Raw genomic sequence first — 13,794 nt, 5'->3', positions numbered from 1 at the left:
TTTTTTTCTATTCTTTTATTCGTTGATTTTTTTTTCATATTTTCTAAAAAACAATTAGCTACTCTTGTAGTAAGTATCTTTTCACATAAACATAAGAAGTCAAACTTTTGCAAGGATTTAAATTTGCTTATTCAGAATGATGGGAGACTTTATTTTAGGGGTTATAAAGTAGGTGAGTCTGCTAGTAGATTACTAATTTGGTGAGATAGGTTGTTAGTAAGTTTTGATTTGTTCCGTCAAATTTGCTAACTAAGCAGATGATGAGGAACTTGTTAATACTTCCAAGTTAAGTTTTAATATTATAACTTTTATCATTAATACTTAGTTAAGTTTTAATTATTAATTATAATATAGTAACGTAACATATAAAAAGTAATAATTTTTTTAATTTGTTTAATTGGATTCACTAATTGGCTAATGATTATATGTGTGATTCAGTCTAATAGAGTGTAGTCAGACATAACCTTGAATTGAGAGATAAGTTGTTAAAACCTTTCTCAACAGAGTTTGTTTGAAAGAATCACCTTCTTAAGTTAGTTCAACACTAGTGCAGGGAAGGGAAATGACAGCGGTTATTTTCAGCTTTTGGCTTCGGGTCCGCAACCGCTGCATATACGACCGAGGTAAAAAGCCAGTAGTTTATGCCTCGGTTACAACCCGAGGCATATAAAATATTTACTGCCTCGGTTTCCGCCCAACCGAGGCCTAATGCGTACCAGAAATTCAAAAAATATAAAAAATTTAATATACTTTCTGCCTCGGGTCTGTTTTGACCGCGACAGAAAGTGAACTTTACTGCCTCAGTTCTGGTCTAACCGAGGCATATGGCCATTTAAAAAAAAAATTAAAAATTCGAATGATGTTCTGCCTCGGTTTTGGTTACAACCGAGGCATAAAGCTATTTTTTTTTTAAATTCTGGTCCTATTTCATTCAAATCTAGCACATTTAACCTGCAAATTTTAAACCAGAAATACAAACCCAGCCAGAAACAATATCATATTATAATTGATGGACTCATTACAATACTTAAATACTATTCATATTGTAGCACTCATTACAATATCATGTGCTTCCATAAACAAATATACTAAGTACTATTGTACATTTGAATAATATACTTTGCCAAAGCTATCCTTAAATATTTGATGGACTTGACGGGGATTGATGTACTGGTACCAAATCTCTGCACACAAGAGAATAATTTAAATTAGTATATAAACTAAGCCAAAATTGCATATAAGTATTTCATATAGTGAAACAATTACCGTTTCCCAACCACTTGTGATACGAGCACGTACAATGGTTAATATCCATTGCATTACATAGTAACCGCACTCATATGAGCCGGTTTGTAAATTACACTACAATGAATGCACATTTATAAGTAAATGATGAAGAAAAGAAATTGAATAATTATAATACTATAGACCAAAATAGCAAACCTTGAGGCTCAACCATGCTAGCCTTTTTGTCATAGCAGTTGATTTCCCTAACAACATGCTATGTCCAGCGATTGAACTATGAAAAAGGTAAGGTGTTAAGATACAATTATATAAGAAAGAAAGTTCATAAAATTAAGGTTCTTACCAATCTATAACTTGTCTCAGATGGTTAGGAGGAGGCCTGTGCAAGGAACAAAGCCACACAACAATGTTGTCCTTCATGGAAATTACAACTAGTTGCCAATGATGCCTGCAATAAAACAAAATTCGTTGTTGTACCTTAAAATAAAATATTATAATTCGAAGTCAACAAACTACACTTACCCAGAAATATAAGGGACAAATATATTTTCTTCCCTTGTCCAAAGCATTCAGTGACGTATGCTTGAATGTCATCAAATTTATTACCTACATGAGTGAGTTGGGGGTCTATGAACCCATATACATCACTCAACCCCATATTGTTACTGACACTAAAAATATACCCGGACAAAAACATTTATTTAATATAAGTTACTATATAAATTAATTAAACATAATGAATAGTTTAGATGCTTACATCATCCATAACTGAATAAGGGTAATATTCAGTTCTTCTGTACCCGACGCAAGCTCTAAGACATCTTGCTTATGCAGGTACATTGGGATGTCACTATCTCTCCCAAATACATCAGAATCCCATGGAACTACCATCGGCTTATCACTAATGATGTCAGCAAGCTGGTGTAATGCACTAAGAGGATCGTCCAAAGATATTGGAATCTTCATAGGTTCAGGACTTTCCACTTCATGCGACTATTAGTACATGGAAAAAATAATTTGATTGTGAACATAAATAACATGTAAACTTAAAATGCAAAGTACTATAAGGTGAGTTTGGGGATCCATACCGAAGGGTCAGAAATAGAACCAACTAAATCTTTAGGCCAGGCGAGGAAAGACTGAAATGCCTGTGCCACAGTATATACCTCATCTGTTGGCACAGGAACTAAAGCATCTGGTATAATAACTTCCTCTACAGTGACCTTAACCTCATCATCCGCCAGCTCCATACCATGAAGAATAGTGGTTGCCTCAAATTTTGTTCCACGAGCAACTAGTGTCTTCCCTGTACCATGCAGAACATATAGTTCACATCGATGAGTGTTGTCTGCATCATCCCCTGGTACAGCTGGACCCGAGCAACTCCCCTTTTTGCTTCTACCTGTTGGGGGCACAAAAGGTTCTGCTTGGGGAATTAGTTGCGGAGGGTTGCCATGACCACCAAAATGTTGCTCGAATTGACGCATAACCCTTTCAGTGATTTGTTCTGTCAACCGTTGAGTCAGTTTTTCTTCATACTCAGCACTATGTGTCCATGAAGATTGACTAGAGGAGCCACCAAAAAATTGACGAAATGCCGACTCCTGATCCAGCAGCACGCACACGTCCGGGGTGCTCAGGTCGTCCAATTGCAGTAGCAAGAATATCATGACGACCTTCTGGAATGAAAGTACCTTGGGAGCTCTGCTCAACCAAGGAGTCCTACAATATAACACAAGAAAATTAAGAGAAACTCGGTATAAAATGATATTAATGTTTTAGTAAAGTTAACTCTTACAATTTTTTCAGAGATTTCTCGTGCAGTTTCGGAAGTGTAGGTGCCCGATGATCGTAGGCGGGCTAACTTCCACTTTTGATGACGAGATGGTGGTGAAGGAGGCGCAAGACAATCATCTTCAGAAGGTGGGGGCCTAGATTTTTCTTTTTCCTTCAATATCTTTTCTTCAAGCTTTCTATACCCACCACGAGACAATATGTGTGGGTTTTTATTTTTTGGTTTAATTACTCGTAAGGTACCCAGTTTGGGTCAAGGGTGTCAATTTGGTACCCGGCGAAAAAAAGGTTTCAATTTAGTACCCAAGTTATTTTAAGTGCATCAATCAGGTACATCCCGTTAGATTGTCAGGAACGGCGTTAAAATCTTGGTGACGTGGCAATGGATAACGGATACGTGTCATTGAGAGGTGAAGACGTGTAAAAAAAATAATTGTACAGTGTGCAGTGGTGGTTTAATGAAAGGTGAAGTCTAAATTTGCCCTAACTCTTAAATGTACCATATCATCTTCTTCTTCCTCTCCATTTGGTTGCAAGTTCAGAGTTGAAAAGGTGGCTTCTCGATTTGTGTCTTCTTCTTCCAATCAATTCGTCAATTCTCATCTTCTTCTTCCTCTCCATTGGGTTGTGTGTGTTCGTGGGCATCACAAAAAGGTGGGTTCGTGTTGTGTGTCTTCTTCTTCCAATCAATTGTTCAATGTCTCGCAGTGAGGGTTGTGCGTGTTCGTGGGCATCACAAAAAAATAGTGTCTCCTCCCCTACTGTTTCATATAGGAGTGCGGGTGGAACCCAAATGTGCTACTGTGGGGAGGTTGCAACGTTGAGAGTTGCTAAAACAGTTAAGAATTTTGGAAAACAATTTCTTGGGTGCCCTAACTACAAGGTATGAATTATTGTTTAAATTTTTGCTTTCCATAATGTGACCAGCGAAGTGGTGGTAAGCATTTTTTTGGGTTTGATTTCGTGTGACCAGCGAAGTGGTGCCAATGAAGAATCTAAAGGATGCAATTTTTTCAAGTGGTTCAACGAAGACAATGGGGATGAAAGAGATGCAACCATAGGAAGACAAAGGACAAAAATATATGCTCTTGAAAAATCAGTTATGGTGTTCGAAAAAAGGATTAAGTTTTTAACATGGGTGATATGTTTTCTGGGGCTGGTTAACGTAATTTTGGTTTGTAAATTGAGCCAATTTTTTTGATTTTTTTGTAACCTGGATGGAGTACAGTAGGTGTGGATGTAGTTTCATGGGTTGGAATGTTTGTATTTACGTCATGTTATTGTAATGAATTATGATTATGGAATGAAATTAGCTTTGAAGTAAATTATCCTGTCACTTTATTTGAACTATATTTGATTATTGAGTGAAAGCACACAAACTGGAGCATCATATTCATCCAACAATCATATATAGCCTTGTAATAGTAAGCCACAACCTGTGCATAATAAGCCAAAAACATTGCCATCTAGTAATAAGCCACTGTGTGCATAATAACCCAATATCACATTCATTGAAACCAAAATAGAAACCAAAATACATAGCCATTGTGTTCAACATACATAATGCTTTTCAAAATAGAAACCAAAATACAGCACCACATTACAAAAGTTTCTTCCAATTTCATGTTCCAAAACACAACAGCAAATAAAATTTAAATTGGGCCCCTCCTGAAGGACAATTTTTCTCTGTAGGCTGCTATTGTAGTAGACTGCATCTGATGGACTGCAGTAGTCTGACTTGCTTGTGTTGGTAGAGTTTGACTTGCTTGTGTTGGAAGAGTATGATTCTGTGGCTGTGAGACTTCTGTAGTCTGACTTGGTTGAGTACACTGAGTTGGTGGAATAGGCTGACTTGGTTGAGTATGGTCAGTTTGTGGAGTGCTCTGGCTTGGTTGAGTAGGGTCTGCAGGTGTGTTTTGTTGTGTTCCAGATGGACCAGTTTCTGCTGGTGCAGGAGGAGCATGTGGGCAGCTTGTTCTTTTGTGGCCAATTTGTCTACACAACCCACATTTTTTACGGGTACCACCTTGTCTCAATTGAGTGTCATCTTTCCTCAATTCCCAAGCCTCCAATCTTCTTTTCTTTTTCGGTCTTCCTGGAAGGACCCTCTTTGTTGGAGGCAAAACATCATTTGCAGCAGTGATCTCCCACAGATGAGGCCCGTTGACAGGGTATATGAGTGACAAATAAGTCTCTTCTTACGTAGATGCAAGAAACCAATGTGGAAGGAAGTCTTCAGCATTCAGATTTAAAAATCTAATAGCAGTCAGCGCATGGCAGCATGGGATTGCTGTTATGGTCCACTTTCTACAGCTGCATTCATGTTTGTCAATGTCAACCACAAATTGTTCTCCAATCATTGACCTATGACTGACCTCAAATAATCTTTGTCCTGACCAGCTGTTATGAATGCAAAAAGATAAAGTGAATTGACATTTGAAAATGAATTGTAACTTTATCAGAATAATGAATGAGTATTACCTTGGGAGCCAATATTTATTCTTTTTTGCCTCCTCTTCCATCCTCTTCTTAATTCGTGGGCAGATTGTACCTTCAAATGTACTAATCCTCTTTCTATTGCTTGCCCATCTCTTCATGAGATAAATCCGAATTTCTTCCATCATACTTATAATTGGTTTGCTCCTTGCGTCCACAATTGTACTGTTGAACCCCTCAGACATATTATTCACCAGTGTATCACATGCAGGTGTGGCTGTAAATCTGGACCTAGACCAAAACCTAGGTTGCAAAAAAAAAAAAACCTATCACATGCAGTTCACACTATATACAATACAGTGCAGGAATTATTTGAACATACCTTGGGGGGATGGCTAACAAGTGTTTGAATGCGTCCAGATTAACTTCTTTAATTTCCCTCATGACTGCCTCCCATGCTTGAGGATGTGTGCAGTAGGCTGCTTTCCATAACAACAACTTCAGATTTTTCCCAGGAAATTTCTTCCTGAAATTAGAGTAGATGTGCCTCACGCAAAACCTTTGGTCCACACCAGGTAACAATTCTTGCAATGCTGGGAGCAGTCCCTGTCAAAGTAATGTGAAGTAATGCATTATTAAAAGAATAGCAGTTGAATGATAATCTGAAAAGTGACTAAAAAAGGTTAAGAAACTTACTTTTTGTTGATCTGAAATAAATGTATAAGTGCAGCAAAGTTCAGGCCCACCAAGGTCTCCAATCAATAAATCCAAAAACCAATTCCATGTCTCCTTATTTTCAACCTCAACTACTGCGTATGCCAAAGGGAGCATCTGGTCATTTCCATCTCTTCCTACAGCTGTCAACAACTCACCACCATATTTGCCCTTCAAAAAACAACCATCTACACCAATTATGGGCCTACAAGACACAAAACTGTCTTTGTAGGCCTTCAGACAAACATAAAGTCTTTTGAATATTGGGTTCCCCTCATTCTCTTCAACATGAACTTTTACAGTTGACCCCGGATTGGACCTTAAAAGTTCATTTGCATAATCATAAATGCGTTTATATTGTTCCCTAAATGAGCCATCTATGTTTGTGTATGCCATTGTCCTTGCCCTGAAGGTCATAGACCTAGAAACACCTATATTCCATTTCCTTCCAATCTTATTTTTCAAGGCAGTTAATTTAACACCTGGATTGTCTCTTAATGTCTTCTCCAACCGTCCACTCAACCATTTAGAAGTCATTAGCCTCACATTGAATTCACGGCTACAAGTGTGCTTGTTTATTATTTTCCTCAATTGCCAAGTGCTTTGGGCAGCCTTGAAAGCACAGTAGGCATACCACTTGCACTTACCCTTCGCACCTAAACACTTAACACAAATTCTTCTTTTGTCATTTCTAAATATTTTCAGCTTCCTCCCATTGTGCACCCCATAAGTTCTAATTGCATCAGTGAAGTGTTCCTTTTCAGTGAAGTAAGTCCCAACCTCCCAGTTATAATCCTCCATATTTTTTGGTTGACAAAATATACTAAAACTCCCATATCTATCTCTATCTTCATCACTTGTATCACTATCTAATGTTTCAGATTCCCATTCTGTATCAGAGAATCCTCTTTGGTCCGCATGTTTAGGGGTGGGCTTTTGGGATGATGACCCTCTCACTCCACCAACATTACCTTCTTTATTTCTAACTTCAAAAAGTTCATCTTCAGATGCATCATCTCCTCCAACAGGTACATCAAACAGACCATCATCTCCCTCAACAACAGATAATTCCTCCTCAGATTCATTCCAACTATGAACTTCAAAATCTTCATCGCTCTCACTACTACCCTCAGATGATTCCTCCTCAGACACCTCTGCACCACCATCCAACCCAACTTCTCCAGCAGAATTATCCTCACCTTCTACCTCAACCTCTGCACCACCATCCAACCCAACTTCTACACCAGAATTATCCTCACCTTCTACCTCAACCTCTGCACCACCATCCAACCCAACTTCTACAGCAGAATTATCCTCACCTTCAACATCAACCTCTGCACCACCATCCAACCCAACTTCTACTGGAGCAGTTCCAATCCCAACACCACCATCTACCTCTGCAGAAGGTACAACTCCAACAACTTCTCCTACCTCTGCAGCAGCTCCAACTCCACAATCTCCTACCACTGCAGCACCTCCAATTCCACAGTCTTCTCCTACCTCAACAGCATCTTCCACAACAACTCCTTCATCAGCTGCAACCTCATTACCACCATACTCCAACATATAAACTATCTGAGGTTCAGATACCATGTGTACAACAAAAAGATGCACTTGGCCATTGAGTATGGCAATATTAACCATATGGCATGCCCCTTTATCATCACTTAGCAACTCTAACCTTCCATCCAACACCGAACCTCCGCCCACTGAATACCACATCTCTTTGACGTTCACATACCCCATTTCCTTCAGAATGGACATTATTTCGAAGTAACTCCACCTATCCGGGTCACATGTCAGGGTATTGCTCTCACCCACGTATTTTAGTGACCCATCATTTATAAACTTTCCCCCATGGTGGAAGACAACTTCAAAGTGATCGTCCATTTGTAATCTATAAAATTGCCCAAACAATAATACCAAATTTACATTCAATACCACATACACACTGACATAAAATTTAAAATGGGGGACCACATTACTGAAACACCGACAAACACCGTCACTTTCACACAAACGGTGGACCACAAAATGGAATAAACAAATACACACCCAACCGCATTACTGAAAAAGCACATTCAACCGACAAAAGCATATAAAAACAACACACTAAAGCATACCAACACACCAATTTCAAAGCAAACACAATCGCATAAAAAACCCTAAATCCATGCCCTCATGAGAACGAAGAACAGGGGTCTCAAAAAAGCGTACCTTTGATCGCCTGCTCCGAACGATTTCACCTTCTCCGAAGATTTCACCTTCTCCGATCAATTCGTCCTTCGATTTTGCAAAAACCCTGATCGCTTCTTCCTCCACTGCTTCTCACTTCTCACTCACATTTTCGTCTTTCCAAACGTAAATTCATTTATTAATGCTTTTCTTTTTTTAATTCAAACGTAAATTCATTTATTACTTTTTTTGAAAATACCACGTCAGAAATAAAAGCCATACCACGTGTCAAATATTTGTGTCAACAGACCCTGTTCACTCGTCAACGTTAATGACTCTAACGGCGTCAATGAAAATGTACCTGATTGATGCACTTAAAATAACTTGGGTACTAAATTGAAACTTTTTTTTCGCTGGGTACCTAATTGACACCCTTGACCCAAACTGGGTACCTTACGAGTAATTAAACCTTATTTTTTTTACTTATTGCTTGGGCTTTTGTCCTTATTTCCTGTAACATATAATTGATTTTATGAATTAGTTCAACTTGTAGACAATTTCAACAAATTTTTGAATTCAAGTAAACTAACCTTCCATCGCTCAGATGTACAAGACTCAACAAACTGACGCCAAGTGTCTTCATCAATTGAAGTGTATAGCTCACATGGATCTTCATTCTTTTTAGATCCATAGACATACCTAGACGTTAGTTTTGTCTTAAAACCACGAAAATCTTCGGCGATTGTTGCCAGACATCTATGTTTAAGTGTCGGCACATTTGGAATATCAAATGTCGTCTGCAATAAAGAAAATGAACATCAATAAGTGTTTTACCAATATAATAAAAATATAAATTAAAAAAATTACGTGACATAATTTACCGTTAGATCCTGCCATATCATGTTCCGTTGAACTTCAGACACATGATCGAAACTATGAGTAAGGATGGATATTCTCTCACGTGCCAGTACTCCTAAATAGCTTCTAAAGAGGTCTCCATTACGACCTGAAGCTTGACCAGTGATGACGTCAATAATGACATGAGTCTTCTTACCTTTAGCTTTTCTCAACATGAGCTTCCTCAATCTAGTGGCTCCTCTGGTGGTTCTCTTTTTAGGCAATTCATCCTCCGATGATGATGATGAAGTCTGATGGTAGACATATATCTGTTGTTAAAAGAAAAAAATACAAAAGATTAATAACAAATAACATATTATTTCACAAAACACGTAAATTTATATAAACAATTCAGATTCATACATAAAGTTATGGATTGGTCATATGTATATTCCCTCATCGTGATCTTCCTGAATTGCTTGTACATCGTCAAGTGCTGGGGCCTCATCAAAATTTATCGCTGTTTTAAATGGATGAGTGTCAGCAATATGAAGGTTACTCAAATTCTCTTCATTAACATCAATTTGTTTCTTGCCATGAAGAGCAACAAACCAATGTTCAGTTGCAGGATCTTTTACATAAAAAACTTGAGATGGTTGATGTGCCATGATAAAAGGCTCGTCTCGATAACCCACCTTTCGAAAATCAACTAGAGTCATACCCGATTCATCAATTTTGACACCACTCTTATTATCAATCCACTTACATTTGAAGAGTGGAATAGTGAACACAGTATAGTCAACCTCCCATATCTCTTCTATTACACCATAGTACGTCATTGACCCAATTACCGGATTTTGATCTTTGGATGTGGAAAATTGCAGCGACTCAGCTTCAAGACTCACTCCACTATTTTGTACTGTGCTTTTATCATCCAAAGACTTTGTGTAGAATGTGCAATTATTAATTTCATAACTTGTAGAAGTTACGACATCAAATTTCAATCCATTTGCTAGCCACATCAAAGTCTCAGAAGATTGTGAATCTTTCAAAACCTCAGATTTAAACCAAGGCATGAACGTTTTGTTATGCTCCATCAACTGCTATTTCTCTGATTGTCTTGGATGTTGTTTCTTTACAATGGCTTTGTGTGCAGATAAGTAAGGGATCACCTCATCAGTGTTGTTCAATATGTATAGATGTGCTTGCAATAGTTCTGCGCGAGATTTGGTTACCACATTCACACCCCGGATGTTGTTACTTATAGAACACCTGTTCAACCATGATCTAGGAGGAACTCCTATCGGATTTGCTTTTGTCATGTAATCTGAACAAAACTTAATACTTTCTTCTGCTATATACCTTTCAATCATTGAAGCTTCTGGACGATATTGATTTTTCACGTACCCTTTCAAAATCTTCATATAGCGTTCAATAGGATACATCCATCTTAAGTATACTGGCCCACAGAACTTGATTTCTCTTACCAAATGAACAAGCAAATGTACCATAACATCAAAAAAGGATGGAGGGAAAAACATCTCCAGCTGACACAAGATGATAACAATCTCATTTTGAAGGTCATCTAACTTTAAAGGATCGATGACTTTACTACAAATTGAAGAGAAAAATGAACACAAACGAGTTATAGTTTGTCGAACATTTTTTGGCAAAATTCCACGAATAGCCACCGGTAACAATTGTTGCATTAAGACGTGACAATCATGAGACTTCAGGCCAACAAGCTTCAAATCCTGCATTGACACTAAACTCTTAATATTTGAAGAGTATCCTTGTGGTACCTTGACACTTTTAAGACAAAGGCAAAAACTTATCTTTTCTTGTCTAGACATGGTGTAACATGCGGGAGGCAAATAAGTACGCTTACCAGCCTCCCTTGGTGCCAAGTCTTTGCGAATATTCATTTCAAGCATATCCAACCGAGCATTTACTCCATCTTTTGTCTTTCCTTGAATGTTAAGTAGTGTACCAATCAAGCTATCACACACATTCTTCTCCACATGCATTACATCTATGCAGTGTCTAACCTCTAACTTCGACCAATATGGAAGATAAAAAAATATTGATTTTTTCTTCCAAGGGCTCGTTGTAGATGATTTCTTAGAGGTTTTCCCAAATACATGATGTATTTTATTAACTTTTTCATGAATTTGAAAGCCATTCAATGGAATTGGTGCATCATCATTCTCTTGATGTCCATTAAATGATTTTTTTAACCTTCGATAAGGATGATTCGATTGCAAAAATCTTCGATGGCGCATATATACTGTTTTCCTTCCGTATTTCAATTGATGAGCTGCAGTGTTTTCTTCACATATAGGACATGCTTTATGACCCTTGACACTATATCCTGACAAATTACCGTAAGCTGGAAAATCATTAATTGTGCAAAATAACATTGCACGCATCATGAAAGTCTTAGAAGTAAAAGCATCAAATGTTTCAACCCCATCCTCCCACAACATCTTCAAGTCTTCAACTAGTGGACTGAGATAAACATCTATGTCATTTCCAGGCTGTCTTGGACCGGATATCATCATAGACAAAATCATGTACTTTCTCTTCATGCAAAGTCCAGGAGACAAGTTGTAAATAAATAATATAACGGGCCAGCAGCTGTGGTTGGTACTTAAATTACCAAATGGATTCATTCCATCAGTAGCTAAACCAAAGCGAATATTTCTACATTCTTCACCGAATTGGGGGAACTCGTGATCAATATTTTTCCATTGCATTGAATCAGCTGGATGACGAAGCAGGCCGTCACATCTTCTCTCATCTGCATGCCATCGAAGGTTTTTAGCGTCTTTTGGATTCGCAAACAAACGCTTAAGTCTAGGTACGATTGGAAGGTACCAGACTACTTTCAAAGCGGGTCCATCCTTTTCTAACTCACCTTTATCTTCATTGTTGACTTTCTCCTTGTATCGTGATAAGCCACACTTCGGACACTTTTTCAATCCTTCAAATTCTTTCCTATAGAGTATGCAATCATTAGGACATGCATGTATCTGTTTATACTCCATACCCATCGGACAAAGAATTTTTTTGGCATCATAGTTGCGAGTGGGTAGTGTATTTCCATCTGGAAGCATTTCATTCAACAACACTAATAATTTTGTGAAACTCTTATCGGTCCACCCATTAGTCGCCTTCAAATTCATCAATCTTAACACCGCTGACAACCTTGTAAACTTAGCTGAACCAACATACAACGGAGTCTCTGAATCAGTAGAGATTGTCTCATACACGTGCGCTTGGGCAAAAGCTTCAGCGCCAACATCACGAATCATGTCCTCTAATTTGTCTTCTTCATGTTGATCTTCCACGATGGAATCCACAAAATTTTCAGTTCGGGAGACAGTTGGAAAGTCTATTAATTCGCCATGCCATGTCCATATTGTATAACTTGGAAGGAAACCATCGCAAATAAGATGTTCCCTAATTGCAGTTGCATTCAACTTTCTCGCATTCAAACAATTCACACAAGGACATCTAAACTTCACTTCATCATCACTTATACCTTCATAACGTTGCGGAAATTGTATAAATTCTTCTACTCCTTTCTCATACTCAACACTGATGCGTGGCAAGTAAATCCAGTCTCGATCCATACGTTTATATACTGAAATTGTGTGAACAATTTCAGTAATCTTTAAATGAATGATCACCTCGCTTTTGTATTTAAGGTGTGACCCTATCCCATTCAAGAAGATTCACTTCTTCTAGTTTATTGGTACATATTAATTTTAAAACACATATCTTAAATTTCACGAAATTTCGCCAGCATTTCGCATTGGTCTTCAGGTTACACGAAATGAAAGTGATTATTAACCACAGTCAAATATGCACCCAAAGATCAATACAAAACACAATTGACAAATATTCATGAATATTGAGATATGTATATTAAAATAGACATGCACTAATAAACTATTAAGAAGTGATTAATCTTCTTAAACTGTCCAACCGGACAATTCAAGATTGAATACATTTAAATTATTAGTATTGTCTCCTTTTAAAAAAAATACACATTCTTTAAAAAAAATACTTGGAGACAAGTAAATAATTTTCGTATTCAATCTCAAACGGGAAACTATGGCTAACTCCATGCAACGACAATTTGAGATCAAACAAAATAAATTGATTTACTTTAAAATATAAATAAAAAACATACTAAATAAACAATATACTAAACAATTATAAGCTCATAATAAAATTAAGAACCTAGAGTGTGAGACGTGAGTAGCAACGGAGGAGAATCAATTGTACCCACAGTCGGACAACAGGGATACTACGTCAACACTGTCAAAAGTTTAAAATAAATTCTCATGAAATTGATACATACTAACTCCTAGGATCCAAATTATCTCCTAGTACAAACAATCCAAAATTTCTTTCATATTTTTAATAATCTCAAATTCAAGATTGAAAATATAAGAACATACAAGCAATCCAAAAAAATTAAATCCAGCGACTCCAAAAATAATCCAAATCGTAAAAATAAACATACCAAGGAGCGGGGGATTGAATGGAGGCAATGGCAACGACACCAGAAGAACCTCCTCGAGC

At 37.5% G+C, this 13,794-nt stretch overlaps 1 pseudogene; it reads right to left on the bottom strand.

Moving 5' to 3' along the window:
- Positions 1-9,641: 9,641 nt before the first annotated feature.
- On the bottom strand, positions 9,642-12,836 carry LOC146888324 (uncharacterized; annotated as a pseudogene).
- Positions 12,837-13,794: the final 958 nt, after the last annotated feature.

The sequence above is a fragment of the Vigna unguiculata genome, chromosome 2, assembly GCF_037176805.1.
Source record: "Vigna unguiculata cultivar grain cowpea cultivar isolate G323 ecotype 2 chromosome 2, ASM3717680v1, whole genome shotgun sequence".
Taxonomy (NCBI): domain Eukaryota; kingdom Viridiplantae; phylum Streptophyta; class Magnoliopsida; order Fabales; family Fabaceae; genus Vigna; species Vigna unguiculata.
The sequence above is the reverse complement of the archived record's forward strand: the minus strand, read 5'-3'. Positions and strand labels throughout refer to the sequence as shown.